A 17,539-nucleotide genomic window follows, 5' to 3' on the forward strand; every position below is an offset into this window, starting at 1 on the left:
GGCAGCCCTCCCGTCGGGCACATCGTGACACGAGCTGACTGCAAGAGCTGCGGTATTTTCTTCCAGCCTGTGAACCGGGGCTCCCGGGGACCCGTCTGGGGCTGTTCTCACAGGTACGGGAAAGATGAGTCACTCAGGGATCTGGCTCAAAGACGAAGTCTTGGCCTTCACGTTAGGATGTGATTACTGAGCACAAGCAGGTAAGCAAGGCACATTTAAGCTGAGTATTAATCGAGTGAGAGAATTCTAGCAAATCTCTACATGTGAGTACAGGAAAAAAAAAAAAAGAAGAATTCAGTGGTCCAGGGCTGGCTTCTGGATAACTGAAGTGTCACACGGGGTAGTTAGATCTTTTGAAAACTGTGGTTTTCAACAGGAAATGCTACTGCCCCCCTCAAGCCCCTGGGGACACTGGACAACGTCTGGCGACATTTTTGGTTGTCACCCTGGGGGAGGTGGGTGCTACCAGCATCCAGTGGGTAGAGGTCAGGGATTCTGCAAACCCCTTACGATGCACAGGACAGGCCCCCACGAGGACTCGTCCCCGGGGTGTCCGTGGGGCCAAGGTTGACAAACCCTGTTCTAAGCTAAGTCAGATCATGCCATTTGCCACTCATGTCTCTGCACTAGTTTCTTATTTTGTTCAGGTTCAGATGCAAAAGCTTCCTGAGGCTGAGAGATCCCCCCATGAATGCACTGCCTGCTGGTCCTGAACCTCATTTCCAACAACCCTCTTGCCACCTGCCCCGCCAGCCCCACCAGCCCCACTGGCTTCTCGGCCTCCCTTCACTCAGCCCCTCACCCTCCAGGCAGAGAGCGCGGGGCTCTGCTCCAATCACCCTGAGCAGAAAGGCCCTCCAGCCCTTTTGAGACGACAGCGCCTTTCTCCCGCCCCCGTCAATTTCTGTTCCCACAACCTGCTCTAGTTTTGCGCAAAGTCCTCACCAATGGCACATCCCATTTCCATTGTTTGTTTATTTCCCCTCTCCTCCCTCTAGAAACATGTCAGCACGAGCTCAGATGTGATACTGGTGCCTTCAAGGGTGCCTGCACACAGTAGGAGCTCAACAAACATTTGATGGAAAAAGAGAATAATGAATAACAAACAAATTAATACAACAGCCTTGCATAAAAAATCATTTCGTAAGAGAAAGCACACTTTCTGTAACTGCAGAAGAGTGGACAAGTTTATGAACCAAACAGATCATGTGAATTATGATACAGAAGTCATACATCACAGTACTCATTTGTCCCCACTCACATAAGATTATTGGAAACGAATAAAAGGATTTCCACTGTTAGTAACACACCTTTGAGTTCTAATCCCTATTTAAAATTAGAAGGTACGGAAAACATCACAGTGTGTGAGTACGCATTTTACTTATTCGAAGGGCAGAGCTGTTTGCTTTCTACCTAAGGGCGTTAACTTGCAGCGGATGCAACAGGCAAAATATAAAAGCAACCCAAGTGCTCGCGGACGGGTGACTGGATGAAGAAGATGCAGTGTGTGTGTGTGTGTATATATATATATGTATATATACACACACACACACACATACACACACAGTGGAATATTACTCAGCTGTGCAAAGAATGAAGCCTTGTCATCTGGGGCAGCAGGGATGGACCTAGAAGGTATTTATTATGTTAAGTGAAATGAGTCAGGCAGAGAAAGACAAATACTGTATGATTTCACTTATGTGTGGAATTTTAAAAAACAACACAAGTGACCACACATAGCCAAACAGAAACAGAGTCATAGATTTAGAGAATGGACAGGTGGTTGCCAGAGGGGAGGGTGGCGGGGGGACGCGGGAACCAGGTGAGGGCACCTGAGGGGTAGAAACTTCCAGGTACAAAATAAATGAGCCACTCGCAGGTATGGGACGCCAGGGTGGGGAATACAGGCCACAGTAATGCGATGTCTTCCAGAAACAGAAGCAAAGGGCAGAGCTGTCTGCCGTCCACCTAAGAGTGCTGCCTGCAGGTACTGGACATCTGTCCCTGACGGATGGCGGCACGCTGGGTATTTCCACTATGTTCCCACCATGACCACCGATGATTCTTTCAGGACCGTCCTACCAACACACAAGGTCCACACGGTCACTCCGCAAAGAATCTCACTCCCCATGGTTTTGCAATGTCTAACGTCAGGACACTAGAGGCAGTTTGGTCAGCGTTGACTCTGGGATCTCGGTGCCTAGAGACAGTCAGAGGCAGGGTGACCACAAGTCTACAGTGGGGGCTCCAGACCACCCCACTTGCAAGGGCCAGTGACAATCAGTCAAACGCCCACGTGAACATCTCCGGACCTGTCTGCTTTCTCTGACCAACCTTCTACAGCAACGCGGCTGCAGCGATAGATTTGTCACTTATTCTCTTTTCCTTTCAACAGACATTTGTGGAGCATCTGGTACGTGCAGGTCCTGTTCAAGGCACAGCACAATGAGTCCTTGGCTGTATTTCCTCATTTTAAGTTAATGTCCACTTTGCTCCCTAAATTTTTGTCCTCTTTATTCTTTCCCTTAAAAAAGGCCCTCCTCTGCCAATGGGACAAATTTCAACTTCTTGAAAATAGAGAACGCAGAACCTGTCCCGGGCACAGAGCGCTGGGCGGCGATGCGTCAGCTCAGATCCTGCGCCCCGGGTTTACTCTGGGGCACAGCAAGTGTCCCAGGCTTGCACATACATACATATGTTCGTTTTCATATTTTTTTCATTAAAGGTTATTACAAGATATTGAACATAGTTCCCTGTGCTGTACAAAAGAAACCTTTTTTAAAAATCTATTTTTATAGCTAGTGGCTAACATTTGCAAGTCTTGAGCTCCCAAATTTATCCCCTCCCGCCCCCTTTCCCCAGCAACTATCACAGTGCTGGCTGTGTCTGCGGGTCTGTTTCTGTTCAGTCTTTTGAGGCGTGTTGCTGCTTGACACGGGTCCTGGGGCAATGTCCTGGCGGGAAAGGCCGACTCCATGCTGCCCGCAGGACCGCAGTGGCCGCTTCCCTGGACATGAGAGGAATGAATATGCTCATGATGGGGGCTGCGTTGAGGAGAGGAAAGAAGACAGGGTTTTGTTGAGGGAAAGCAGAGGGGAGACGGAGGCTAAGAAGAGGTAGGTCTCTTGGGGAAGGAAAGCGCAGATTCTTCAGCGGGGGAGAGAAGCGTCTTTCTCGGGGTGGGGAAGACCCCTTGAGTAAGTCTGGGGGTTAGAGAAACACGCGCTGCAGTGAGCGACTCAGAGGCGAACTCACTCCCAGTCGACGTCCAGAAGACAGCGGCACAGTGGCCTCCCTCCCTGGGAAGCACTGAGATGGCCCTGAGTTGGTGGCCACTCTGGGGAGCTGATGGCGACCCAGAAGCCAACCACGTTCCTCCTCCAAACTGGGAGATTTCTCCAGGGCTTGGACACGTGTCTGTTAAGTCTGACACAATTCAAATTGCATACGAAGATGCAGCCGAGAGCTTTTAGAAAGATACGCCTCAAAGAACTGGCTCCTCAGATGCTCCCATCTGAGAGGGGCGACAAGACACGTAAAGGACAGGGATGCACGGAAGCACAGATGGCTGGACAACCACCTCAGGGGTGCAGGAATGAGCAACCTAGACCAGCCACTGCAGGAGTTCCATCTTACTCGGCTGAATTAATGCTTGCTGGGTTTTTGTGTTAAAGCCTTTGACACATAAATTGCTAACACGTGTGGGAGTGACACCCAGGGTGCATCCTAACAGGTGCCCCTTCTCAAGCATCTGAGTGGTGACTCGACAGAAAAGGTGACCCAGCTCAAAAGTGGTCACCTCCTCGGCCCCTTCAGGGCAAACGTGGAGGCAACAGCGGACCAGAGGCTGAAAGGACAGTCATGCAAATGCCCAGGGGTCCACAGGCGAGACGGGCTGCGGCGGCTGGGGGAGCCCCACTGTGTGGGCAGTGGGAGAAAACCCTGGGTTTGGAGGCATGGACAGAATGTGGAGAGGAGGAGGGAGAAGGAAGCAGGAAGCAGGAAGCAGGAACCTTGAGCAGCAGAGTCAGGACCTCACGGGCTCTGCCCTCTCCCTGCCCTGGGAAGTAGGGGATGAGCCGCCGGGAGCTCGGCAGCATCACCGAGTGGGTTCCGGCGAGGATTCTGGGCGAGGGTGTGGTGGGAGGGAGGCTGGATTTGTAAAGGGCTATTCATCCAGCCCCAAAAGCGTACCGCTGACGAGCTTCGAGGAGAGGTTAGAAATGGAAAAGCAGTGAGAATTTAGACTCAGGCAGTGGCAGGAGGAAGGGAAGTTGGGGGTTCACCGAGCTGTGGTCCCTTCGGGCCGAGGGATGGGAATGAGTCAGGACTAGGCAGGGGCCTGGTGATCAGGACGAGGGTGGAGCCCTGGATGTGGCCTTTGAAGCGACAGCCACCTACCCACAGGGCAAACCAAGTGGCGATTATTTGAACAAGAGCGTTACTAGGACTGAAAAAAAAATCTAAAAATCCTTCGGTAGGGAGGATTGCTTCCAGGAAAAGCAACATTCCTCCGAGTAAGGAGCCAGAAGGCAGAGTACAGGGGGTTGTGGGTGCAAAAGGGCAGGTGCGGGCTTGGGGGGAGCACCTGGGCAGGGATGAGGGTCAGCGATCAGCAGAAGGAAGGGCTTCTTGTAGCAGAGGGAGGCTGATGGCACCAAATGCCACAGAAAGGTCAAGAGGAATGAGGAAGGAACGGGCCCTGGAGGGTTTCTTTAAGAAGAATGCTTAAAGACATCATTTCAGCCTCAGTTACCTTAACCTGAGATGGTTTGAGAGTGTATTTTGGAAACATACGAGATTAGGATCCAGGTTTCAGTAACACAGGAGAAAAACAAACTATAGCTGTTTGACTGATTTAATGCTGAGTGAGAGTGTGATGCAAGGCATAAAAAATGTGAAAATACATTTTAAACTCATTACGTGTGCTGGCTGTAATTCATCCTGCAAGTCTATAGGAAAATTCCTCTGCAGAAAAGCTACTGCGGGGAGGGGCGTGCTTGTGTTTCCCTCTCCGGCATTAAGGAAAAGTACAAAGGCTGCGAGAGGAGCCGGGCATGGTCCTGCCACTTCTCACACCCTTGTTTTTAAAATTTAGAAGCTGCAGCTAGACTCTGCCGACAGACACACACAGACAGGTGGCTAGGACCTCTCCGACCCAAATCGGCACCTAGTTTGTGTTAAACCAAACTCACCCTGTGTTACAAGAACAACGCATGTCATATCTCTGATTTCTCCGGAATCTTTTATCATTGCCCGTGAGGAAGAAACACACACAAGGACCTAGGGCCACTCCCCAGCCCCTTGCACGCTGCTGTCACAGGCTTCTGAGAAGGAAGTTTGACTTTTTTCTTATACAGAAGAGCAGGACCAAACATTTGGCACACTGCCTCAGAGAAAGACAGATGTCAATCATAAGATTCTCATCGACCCGGAGGCTGGTCCTACACTCAAACAAGAAGAGCGGAGTCACGCGTGGGGTCGCGCATCGAGATGTAAGCTGCCCGCGGAGGGCACGTTACCCAAGGGAGACGCGTGCTAGGAGGGGCTTGGGTCTGGAACAGCGTGGTGGGGGGAGGAGGGTACAGCTCAGCGACAGAGCGCATGCCTAGCGTGCGGGAGGTCCTGGGTTCCAGCCCCAGCATCTCCACTAATTAATCAGTCAATCAATGAACATTGCAAGTCTGACCCGAAACCGGGCGAACCAGACTTTATCGTCCCTCTGCGAACAGCCCCAGAAATGCATCAAGAGAGGGCTTCAGTGTCACCAGTCCCGAGGAAACGGGCCGACACGAGGTTCCCTCACCACCACTCCTGGGACACGGCCGAGTCCCACAATGTGGTCATAATTCTGTAGGAACTGATTAGCCAAGAAATGGCAAAACACAACAGGGTGGAACTGGAAAGGCTGGGCAGGTTGAGAAAATGTCATCGCCGGCCCTGCTTCTTAGCAGGCTAGACCCCACCCCCACCCCAGCTTTCCTCTCTACTTCCTAAAATCCTCTTTGGAGTCAGCACCTTTGAGTGGCTCAGAACTGCTCCTGAGCTCGTGTCTGAAGCATCCTTTCCGCAGGAAGCCCCTCACTACGCATCCTCGGGGTTGAGCCGGGTGGGGCGGGAGTGCTCCCTTGCCCCTCCCCTCAGCGCCTGCCACCCCCTCCCCTGCCAAGTCTTCAGAGATGGTTTGTGCTAAAAACACCAACTGAAGCAGGAAATAGAGTGATATCTTCAACAACATATGTGCTGAGCAGGGCAAGAACGCACCATAGTAAAGCTAAAAAATGCCTGTCAGTATAAATAAGGTTTTTCACCCAAAAAGGCACAGAAAATTCTGTTGCGCCAGTTCCCTTTCAGTTTGACGAGCCGGATCTTTGGGAGCCCACCTCTGCTGCCCCGGCCGCCATCAGGGAAAGCCCGTCGCCATTCTCTCCCCTGCAGCCTGCCCGCCCCAAAACAGCTGAACGTGCAGCATCCACACAGCAAGCCGGCCCGGAGAGCCGTTCCTCACGTCTCATCGCACGGGCCACGGTGTTTGCACAGCGGTTATTGTTACATTCCCCCGGTGCCCGTGGCCACGGGCACCCCAGCGTCCCAGGACCCAGCACCTGCACAGCGGCCCTGGCTCGGGAGGGCGGCTCCTCCCCTCCTTCCCCAGAAAGCACAGGCGGAGAGCACGGTGCTCCTGTCCTTCCATCGGGGGCTCCCGATGGTCAGGACTCTTGCAGGGTGTTGCCTGGATGGGCAGCTAGGGACAGCCCCAACCTGAAAAAAGACCCCAGTAGGTGTCCCTGTGGCACTCCCATCAGCCTCTACATCCTCCCTCGGGGAAAACCAACAGCCCGGCCCAGATCCCTCTAGAACCAGGCGGCTTGTTCATTTATTTATTTATTTATGTGCTTATTTTCATGAGAATCGTGTTGACTTTGTTTTGGCTCTTGGTATTTAACTGCCGTTAGGTGGAGCTCAGAATGGGGCCCCTTTTGGATTTTTAATAGACGAACTGCTTTCAGGATAACCCCTTCAGCCCTTGAGAAAGATACAATCTACATCTGCCCCATTTCGGGGCACTGCCTTCTGTTTCTGTCACAACATGCTGTTCTGGGGGCTTCCGGGTGTCCCGCCGCCACCACGTGAGCCTCAGCACAAGCCGGGATTCGGCTGCATCTCTCACGTGTCCCGCGAGGCAGCCTCTGACTGCCGGCATTCATTTCACTGACGGCACTGCAGCGCGCTCATGGACAACCAGGGAGGTCAGCGAAAGGCAAAAACCAGAAGGCAGTGGTGGGGGTCGAGTCTTGCTCAGAACTAATCACAAATGTGTCCGCCCTCAAATACCGCACAGCCCAGAGGGCAGAGGCCCAGGCCCACGGGGCCCTGGGAGCCTCTCCCTGTGTCAGCACCTAAGGGAGGGGACGGGGTGGGGGGGCAGGACACTGGGGACCGCGGGGGCTCAGGACAGCAGCCATCTCAGCCTGGGGCAGGGGCGTCTCTGCAGGGTGACAACATGTGGTGGGCCCCTGCCCCCCCGGGACAGCCCCTGCCCACGCTGGCTGGCTGCCAGCCCGCAGCGCCTTCCGTCACACATTGAAATGTCTCTGTAGACGTGAGTTCTTGTCCGAAGCCTCCTCGAGCCGCGTGCCTCCTTCTCCGCTGGCTCCTGCGACTGGGTCCCTCCCTGGGCAGACTGGTTGGCGTTTCTAACTCCCTTGGCCTCCATCCCTACGTGCAGGTGACTGAGTCTCCTGGGAGCTGTCACAGCGCGGATGCCAGTTACTCAGGATGGATGAGCCACTGGGACCCCGTGGGAAAGGGCTGACCGGGGTCTCCCGTGGGCCCGCCTTTCACCCCGGGCTGTAGGAGGAGACCCCCCGAGCCAGCCAGGAGATGGGGTCCCCTCCTCGAACGCCTGCAAGTAAGCGTTTCTCATTAACCATTTGTGAAGTATACATGTTTACATGCAAATGAACATAGAAGCGCCTCTCCACGCACCCTGGTGTCGCTCCCCCAAGCGTCACTTACTGATGGCATCTGCCCTGCTCTGAACCCTCCTCCTCACAGTCCTGATGCAGCTCACGCTGCCTCAGCCGGAGGGAGGGGTCTGCCTACAGTCTCGTCACCCCTCCATCTAAATCCTACCCTCCGGACCAGTGTTTCAAAGTCATATTTGGGAAATCAGTGTAGTGGGTCACAGTAAACATTTTAAAACGAAAGAGAGTTGCATGAATCGAATAAAAATGCAGTGTTTCACAGGCATTAAGGGTAGGCAGTGTTTGGAGAAACATGAATGGTGTCCTCACTCACTTCCTCCCTCGCTACCTGGTGCCTTGGATTTTCCATGTTTCCCTGCTGTGAGCGGCTTCCCAGCAGACCCTGTATTTCACTTTTAAAATCCATACAACTTATTACAATGCCCAGCGCAAAACAGACCCTCAATGCATTTTCTGAACAGATGAATGAAGCTCCCCTTTCTTATTAAATGACTTTTCCAAAACCTTTTGAAAACTTGAGGCAGGTAGCAAACAGCAACACACAATTCTACGGCGAGTTGAATCTCTTTGCCTGAGGTGAACCTCTGATGGTTTAAATTCTGAGAAGAACTGTATGTCTTGGCGGCCATGTCATAGAATGATTTTATTATCTAAAAAATGGACCGTCTTCCCTAAAATCATTACAGAGTTCCTAGGATGGATTCGATCCCTGCAGCAAGGGGAATGCTCTCTGATTGGCAGCTGGACCACATCCCTGAGTTTTCTAATGATCATCAGATTAAAAAGACATTTTTTTGATCCCTCCCCATCATCTAGAAGCATAGTGCCGCTGTCCCATGTCAGCATCCCAGCCTCCGTCCATCAGACGTGATTTCAAGCCTGAGTAAGTGAGCAGAGGAGACTCCCCCCGTGGCTGCAACGCCATCAGTGAAATGAATGCCAGCAATCAGAGTTTGACTGTCTTGTACGACACGTAAGTGATGCAGCCACATCTCGGCTTGTGCTGAGGTCTGCTTGGTGGAGACAGGGATGCCCAGAAGGCACCAGGACAGCATGTGAAGATGGGAGCAGACGACAGTGTCCCTGAAATGGAGCGAGTGCAGACTACATCTTTCTAAAGGACCGAAGGAGTTATTCTTAAAGCAATTTATCTGTTAAAACTCCAAGAGGGGCCCCATTCCGAGCCACACATAGAAGTGGTTAAATACCAAGAGACAAAATAAAGTTAATACAATTCTCATGAAAAATTTTTGAAAATCACTCTTTTTGCACTACAGATCTGCCACTGAGCATCAGTCATTTACTTGAAAAAAAGATAAAGTGAACGGGGAGAAGTATTGTGGGGGTCACCCTATGTTAAACTAGTCCTTTGTGCTCTATATGCCACCCCCTCATCCTGCGTCTAAAACCAGCCTGGCCCCATCGGCTGGTGGCCTCACCTGAGAACTGGAATTAAGCAAAGGTAACTTCAGCGAACAAACGAACAAACGTGACTTCAGGAAGTCATTTAAGGGCTGCGAGTTTTACTTTGCTTTTCAGTGACATGCAAATGCCTGCAGAGGGGCAGTTTTCACCCATTGCTTTGCTCAAGTCTTCCGTCTCTTACCTCCTGGGTCTTTCCACATCAAAGAGAGTAATAAAACCCAGATCCAAACATGCCTGGGAATTTTTCCTGTGGGACCTCTGATGTACCCGTCAGTCCTTCCCTTCTTTAAGATGGACATTTGTTTTTTTTTTTTTGGAAGAGTATATTTGATCATGAGCCGGAGTGGAGTTTGGGTGTGGAGTGGCTCTTCTGGAGGCTCTGCAGGACTCTGGGCGATGCACGGCCTCCCCGGGAACTGGCAAAGGGAGTGTTCCGCTGGAAACGCATGTCAGCGCACGTCCAGCTCGCACCTGCCTGGTCTGGGCCCTGCCTATTTCAGGACCTCATCATCTACGTGGGAGGAACCGAACCAGAGTGTTGTCTATTGTCCTGTTACAATTAACGTGTATTCACTGCACGTGAAATTGCGATGGCCCAGTAATTGCAAATGCACACTAAGTATGAAACTGCAGATTTTGAGGAGAAATCAAAAGAAGAAAGGAGAGAAAGCCAGGCTAAGAGAGGGTCTGAGAAGGTTTGCATACGGTGGGTGGGTGGGTAGGAGGGGGACTGCTGGCTCCTGGGATGGCGCACTGGGTACCGTGACCCCGAAGAGAGCTCACTCTCAGATGGTGTGGAATTTTCTAGGCTAATCTGAGAATTAATCATAAAAAATGACTCAACTGGCATAAAGGACCTAAACACTCTTAGGTAATTAAGAAACAGGGTTTTTTCTTCCAGTGCTCATATGGAAGGAGAGAACAGGGTAGCAAGCCAGCCCATCTTTAGGAAAACATTCCACGCACCATGTCTCTTCCAAGCATTTCTTCACAAAAGGAAGGAAACCCCAGGACATTGTATTATGTGGCAAGAATGAGATGCAGATGGTCAGGAAGGTCTTTATTAACTTGCTTACGGAGCGTCTCCGAGTGGCTTAGAGGATAAAGCCCTGGGTTTCTCTTCGGAGCCCCCAGTGGGAGTTTAATTCAGAATCTAGCAGAGAGACCCACCGTACACAATGGCCGCTTGCTTTAACGGCTTGACGGTATGAAAAATATTTCCAGGGTTATGAAAAATAATCCGCTTCGGAAAAGACTGCCTTTTTCCCCCAGATTTCCAGGTACAATGGAGTCTCCTCCCACGGACGGGGCCTCGGAGAACAGCCCAGCTGCGCCGGCTCCCCAGCCTCCTTTGGCTCATCTCAAGATGAAGAACTATTTATGCAAGATGCGAGTCCCCGGGACGGCTGCGTGCTACCAGCTGCAGCTGCACGGCCAATGTGTTAAGGAAACTTCCCCAGACAACTCACACTATTCAGAGGGTAACGTTTTGATCAGTTGATCTAAATATTTAATTGTCACAACTCTCCACTTGGTTTTGCTTCTGGGTTTCCAAGAATAACGAGGTAGCAGGACCCAGTGGAGGTGCCCAGCTCAGGAGACCTGAAGAGCTGAAGATTCTCCCAGCAAACATGTGCTGCAGGGCTCTGAGTCGGGGCCCGACACTAATTTCTCATTCAGCCGTGTTTCTAAGTTCACTGTTATCTCTCTGCTTCCGCAACCACATAATTTAGAAAACCAGAAGCTGCCGTAGAGATGGACGAGGAGAGCTACGCTGGGTGTGTCCGCCCTCCCGCCCTGCTCCCGGCAGCTGCCGAGGACCACGGCTGACCACCCTGCGGCCCTCAGCACGGCTCCGGGGATGAGGTGAGGGTCGCTACACCTTTACCTTCCGGCTGGTCCTGAGCAGGCATCTGAGATGCCCCACGACCAGGACGGCCGCTCACATCCTGCAGAGTCAAATACTTCCTTCAGGAAAGGCGCTGGGTGGGCACTCTGCAAAGAATGCAACCTCCGTGAGTGGCCGCTTCCCTGTAGGCAGGCGCTGTGCCCAGCAAGCCCTCACGGAGGCTGAGACAAAGGGAGACAGAAGGCCAGGAGCCGGTCTTTGAAGGTGAGGACGTACTCTGACGCAGCCTGTGTGCTGTGCGTCCCTGACCCAAAGCGGGTGCTTTGTGCGACAGGAGAGCGGAGAGGTTTTATAGAAAAGCGGCACTGAAAGAACCTCCTCTCAGGTGAAAACGGCCCTTGCATGTCCCTCAGGAGCATGCCCAGCAGCTGCATGTGGCTTTTTTTGAGTTTTCTGTGCCCTCGTCCCAGATCTCCCGGTGAGGAGTTCACGTTTACCTTCAGAAGGGAGTGACTTCCTGAGACAGGGCCTTTGCATCATTCCTACATTTTAATTGGTTTTTGTTTGTTTGTTTGTTTTTGGAGACGAAGAATGCTATAATAGGAAGAATCCAGGGTTTGGGAGAAAAGGGACGTGCTTGACTTCTGACCCTGGGAATGACTAGTTTCTGCGATTATGGGAAAGCCACCTAACCCCTCCGAGTCCCTGAGTGCTCATGAGTAAATGGGGAGGCTGACACCTGCTCCGCTGGTCTCGGAGACAGGACCCAGGGACAAGGGACGTCAGCACGCTGGCCGACAGGAAAGAGCCACTTACAAATGTCAGCTGTTCACAGAGTGCCGCGACCACGCGCTCCGTGGTGCTTCTGAGCACCTCCCGCTGTCGGAGGTCACACGCACGTACCTAGGACTGCTGCCCTCCGTTGGGTTTACCTTCGCCCTCTGGCTCCCGGCCGGCTCTGTAGGAGCGACCCCAGGGGTTAATGCTGAATGCTCGCAAGACAGAAGAGGAACGTGCGAGAGGATGCCGGGTCTTGCCGCCAAGTGTCCAGGTCGAAAACACACCTGGTCTGTGTCCATGCAGACCAGTAGCCCTCTCTGGTCTCATGCTCCCAGCTAAAAGGACCAGGTACCTTGAGCACACATTCAGGGGCAGGGCTCACCCCACATCAGCAACTCCGGCTGCCATATCTAACCCTTCCTTCTGCACCCGGGGAACTCCGTGCCCCACCATCCTCACGCATCACCTGTCCTGCTCGAGGTCGGCCCTGGCACCGGGCTCTCCTAGACTCCACAGTGGCAACGCACTCCTCCTCCCAGCCGCCGTCACCACCTGTGCCCGACTGCTGCAGGGAAGGGCCCTGCACTCCACCCAGGTCGCCGACACTTTGTGAGCATCGGATGAAGCCTGTGAAGTCTCTCCCCAAACAAGGAACAAGCATAGCTCGAGGCCCCCAGGCCGCCTGGGGCTCAGTCACGGCCCCACGAATGGTTTGTGGCCCCCCAGGTAAGGCCGCTTCCTGCTAGACTGTCCCTCACTGAAATGGGGTGGACCCAGCTGTCCCCCGGTGTCTGTGAGAGGGCAGGGCACGCCGATTCTCTCTCTTCTTTGGTTCCCAGTAGCAAGCCCTGCACTCGCATTAAGTAGATGCTTCTTGGATGACTGCGAGGGAGTCCGCTGTACAAGTTAATACAGGTCGCTGGTTGCACGATCTCCCCGTGTGAATTCCTGAGAGAAGGCGCTGTAAAGTGTGAGAAAAAAACCTCATGAACATTCACAACAAAGCGTAGGTTCTTTTGTAAAAACGTCCAATTAACACAGAGGACCAAGAGCTTTGTGCTCCTAACGTAGGTCAGTTTGGCTGCTGATCAGCTTACGCCAGCGGAAAGCTCTCGTCCAAGTGCAGATGGCCTAAGTATTGTGTGTGCTGGACGTCTGGGGAAGCAGAGACGTGGCGAGGCACGGCTGCGATTTCCAAACTCAGATGCTGTCCGTCAGCGCGGAGGGGCCAGGACGTGGGTGAAGCAAGCCTTTTCTCACAGAGAGAGTGACTCTCCTTACGTCAAAGCTCAGATTCACTGACACACGGCGGAGGCGGGGGCCGGGGTGGGGGGAGCACCTTTCTCTGGCTCATCCTTGCCTGGCGTCCACTGAGTGACAAGCAGAGGACTTGCCCAAAGACCTGCTCATTTGGAAAATGAGGGAAATCTCGTGTTGATTTCAAACGGCTCCAGAACACGGAGGCATTCCTCACTCTCAGGGGAGGGAGATCTTCATGCGAGGCAGGAAAACACCCCACAACACATCAGTAAACTATGTGCCTGTCCGTCCACGCCCTCTATAATTTTCCTGAAGCCTCCGGCTACCGCCCTCCCCACAAATAAATCACCATGGAGAGAAAGCAAAGCGTGTGGGGAGTGAGAGGGGAAGGGCTCGGCACAGGATGCAGTGCCGGCGAGGCGGCACGAAGCCTCCGGGGCGGCAAGCCCTGCATCCCGCTATGGGATGTGGAGATTTGCCTACGGAGGACCGAGTTCTCAGGCTGCAATCTCATTAGACTGCATCACAGATTAAGTGAAGACACCGTCGAAACTTCTGTTTCAAACACCAGGAGCAGAGAGTGGCAGTTTACCGACACTATCCCTGAGCGGACCGTAGGTCTCCGCCTGTGATTCTGTGATATTGTGGTGATTCTGGAGCATCTTCTTGTAACTAAACAATGCATAAGTAATTGTGCTTAATTTGGCAGACAAACATCAAGACCTCATAAAATATTGATTTAAGATGCAACTATATGTCCGACGGAATGCTGACATTTCGTACTTAGCTCTGTTTGGATGCGATACTTAGAAATCCACATTTTTGTTGTTGTTGTTGTTGTGGGAAAGTGGTCTGCATGGCTGCCCACGGCCGGGGCTGTGCTCTGAGCCTCTTGAAGTCCCTGTGGGAGAGCTTGCCGGCCACTGTTGTTGCAGGGGAAGCTCACTCCTGAGAATTATTTTGTTTATATCATGAAAAACGATGCTCCAGTGTCCAGAGGCAGGCTTCTATCCTGAGCAGAAATCTCACATCCGTGAAGCTCAAACGGATTGATTGGTCTATGCTAATTACAGTGACTTAAGAATAAATATTTTATTTTTTAAAGGACTTCTATAATAAAATATTTATAAATATCTATTAATAAATTGATTTGACATTGGGACATACTTCAAAACAATCCGATGACGGCAGAGGGAACTGGGCAGGAGTGAAGACGAGACAGAATTGGCCCTAGAGAGAGTTCGTTAGTCTGTTCTCCTTACTTTTAAATGTGTTTGAAATTTTCCATAAAACCAACTTTAAAAAGAATTCTTTTTAAAGTAAATGGCTTTATGGAATCAAGTATCATACTGTAAAAAAATTCATTTATATAATATTCTGATTTAAAAACTCAGAACACTCTTATTTGGAATGTTAATGCAATAAAATAAAATGCTTGAAATTAGGAGTAATTTCCATTTGGCTTAAGTGGTTTTTTTTAAGTAAAAATGCCACAAGGGCTAGATTTATCAGATATATTTATAAGTCAAACTGCTTTTTTAAAGGTAGGTTTTCATCAAATGCATTTAATAAACACCTACTATATGCAAAGAAATATTGTGTGTACATATTTTGTTGTCAGTATGATTTTTAACTACCTCTGTACATCATATAAACTAAACACACACAGTATCAGAAAGTAATACAATACTGTCTTTTACAGAGTATTCTGCAAATCAAGCTCCTCCACTTTCTTCTCAGATTTCCGAGGTGGCCCGCATCTCTGTCAATGTCTGTGCATCCTGATCTTTTTCACTAGGTCCAGAATAACAGACTCATTTTATTTCTCCTTCCAGATAAACAACCAGCTGCCTCAGTGCCATTTGGAGCAATGGCACACCCTGGTGGCCCAAACAAGCCAATGACTCTCCCCCTTCATTTGAATTTGGTCTCATAATTTTTGAAACTGAGCAACTATCAATAATTAGCATAAGAACATCAATCATATTATAGAATCAGTTGAAAAACACTTTGTGAATGAACAGAATAAACAGAAAGGCATAGACAATTTTAACACTTAGTCGTTCTTACTTTTAAGGGCCAAGTGGCCCCCAGACAGTATTCCAAAATTGTATACATACACCCATGGGCTGTAAAAGACACATATGGCATTTTTGAGTTTGTGGAACACGTTCCACTGCATTCAAGTCAGGCTATGTCTCTCAAAGGAAAGAGACTTTGAGCAAGTTTAATCTCTGTGCCTTAGTTATCCCATCTGTCAAATGGGATACTAGCAGCAGACAGCGTTTAGTCTTGCGAGAATTAAGCAGGTTATTAAAATGATGCCTGGGGCAGAGCGGGCACTTCTGTGACTTGCTGCTGTATGACTTGTCTCAGGTTACAGACACACCTACCACCTGCACAATCACCATTTTTCTGTATCTGCATCCTGGATTCTTGGAATTTCTGTGACTTGGTGTGCCTCAAATTGAATATCCAAGAGTCTATAGAGAATGAACTGTTTTGAGAAACATCGTGTTTATAGAATCCCACATCTAAGTCTATGGAGTGGAATTAAACACCAAAGGCCCTCACTTCCTACCCACAGTTCACCCTCCTGAATATTTTAACTGGAATATCTCTAGCAGGGTAAGAAGGAGCAGTTTAATCTCCTCAAGGTCACTTTCCAAAGAAGCAAGGGGAATATTTTGAACCCTTCTGCAAACGTGCAGTACAATTTCCCCATCTCACAAATATCCAAGAAATGAGCTGTAATTAATTTAGGTGCCTTGAGGCTGAATTAGCCACCCACTGGGTTCTTGGGTAAGAAAGCTATTTCAGGTGAAAAGACAAATCTCTTTAAGTATAAAGAAGGGAAGGTAGAAGATTTAGAACTTTAAAGGAAAGGAGTCCCAAGACGACAGTAAATCATTAATAACAGCCATGCAATTCATTCAGAAGAAATGGATTACTGGCTTCAGGATCAAATGGTGTAAACCTTAATAATCATATAAGCAGCTCCAATGTTAAGACTATCTTTTTCTTCCATGTCTTCTTATTAAGCCCCTTTTACATACTAAAACCTGCCCATCCCGTGAGAATACAGCCTGCAAGCTGGGAAGCGTATTCCGCTCGCCGTGGACCATCCAGAACCACAGAGTTCTCAGCTGCACTGCTGGAACCCCCGACGCCTGGCCCATGGGGCTGACCTGGTCTCTGACTGCAGCGCCAGGGCAGGTGCTGCCAATTCGTCTACTTGTGAGAAAATCCTAAGTGGCTCAAGTCAATCTTTTCAAAATAAAGAACGTTCTGTAAAAGCCCACAGTAGGAAAATAGATGTTTCGTAATTTTAGAGTTGCACTAACGATGATGTTGTTCTTGAGGTTTGGCTGTGTGTTCTCAAATGCTGGCTAGAGCCTCCACGGGAAACATGATTAGCACGTCCCTGCACCCCGCCTGGGGGCCTCCCTGTAACCCACTCTGCTCAGAGCCTAGACTTAGGGATTTCCAAACCATGACGCATGTCTAGAAATTCAGTAACTTCACTTTCTTGAATAGAGCCAAGGTGAATTCACCCAACTCCCATCTATAGTAAAATGAGGTTTATGCGGTCTTAATAAGCATATATTAAAATACATATATATATCTAAAAGCAAATATTAATTTGTTCCTTTAATGCTGTTCCCTTAGATTTCCATGTCGTTCATTGGAATGAAACACATGATTTGGGAAATTCAAACAATCTCCTGCTTACAAGGACAATTTCATTTATTAATGGCCTATAATTAAGAAGAAATTGTTAGCTAAACAATTAGTTGATTTGTCTGAAGAGTAAGAGGGAGTAGGTGGTTCATTCATTTGCTAAGTGTTCTTAGCTTTGACCTACTTTTCACTTATTCAGAATGTTTTCTAGATTTGCCAGAGTTTTTGGACCTCCTCAAATGAGGAAAGCCAACGTATTTGTTATTTTCTTTAGGAGAAAGAGCAGGCTAATGTCTACAACAGAACATTACATCATAAGTCAAATTTTTATTTCCACTCTACCACCTGACCTTAAGGAAGGTGTTTAACCTCCTCGCTTTGAAGCTCCCGACCTCTGTAAAATGCGGATGTTAAGAGTTGGCATCCACATTCGGGTTAATGGCATCATGACTGAGGGACCTGGTACAACTTCCTTAAAGAGAAGACACTTTATATTGATGTAATTCTTCCCTGAAACACAGAACATTGGACAACTTTTTGCATAAAAGACTTAGGA

At 49.9% G+C, this 17,539-nt stretch overlaps 1 protein-coding gene across 1 annotated transcript in view; it reads right to left on the reverse strand.

The window, feature by feature from the left end:
- The window catches only part of LOC140694342 (unconventional myosin-XVI-like), a 126,484-nt gene that overhangs the window by 35,861 nt on the left and 73,084 nt on the right, over positions 1–17,539 (reverse strand). The window lies entirely within an intron of this gene.

The sequence above is a fragment of the Vicugna pacos genome, unplaced genomic scaffold (assembly GCF_048564905.1).
Source record: "Vicugna pacos unplaced genomic scaffold, VicPac4 scaffold_21, whole genome shotgun sequence".
In the NCBI taxonomy this organism is placed as follows: Eukaryota; Metazoa; Chordata; class Mammalia; order Artiodactyla; family Camelidae; genus Vicugna; species Vicugna pacos.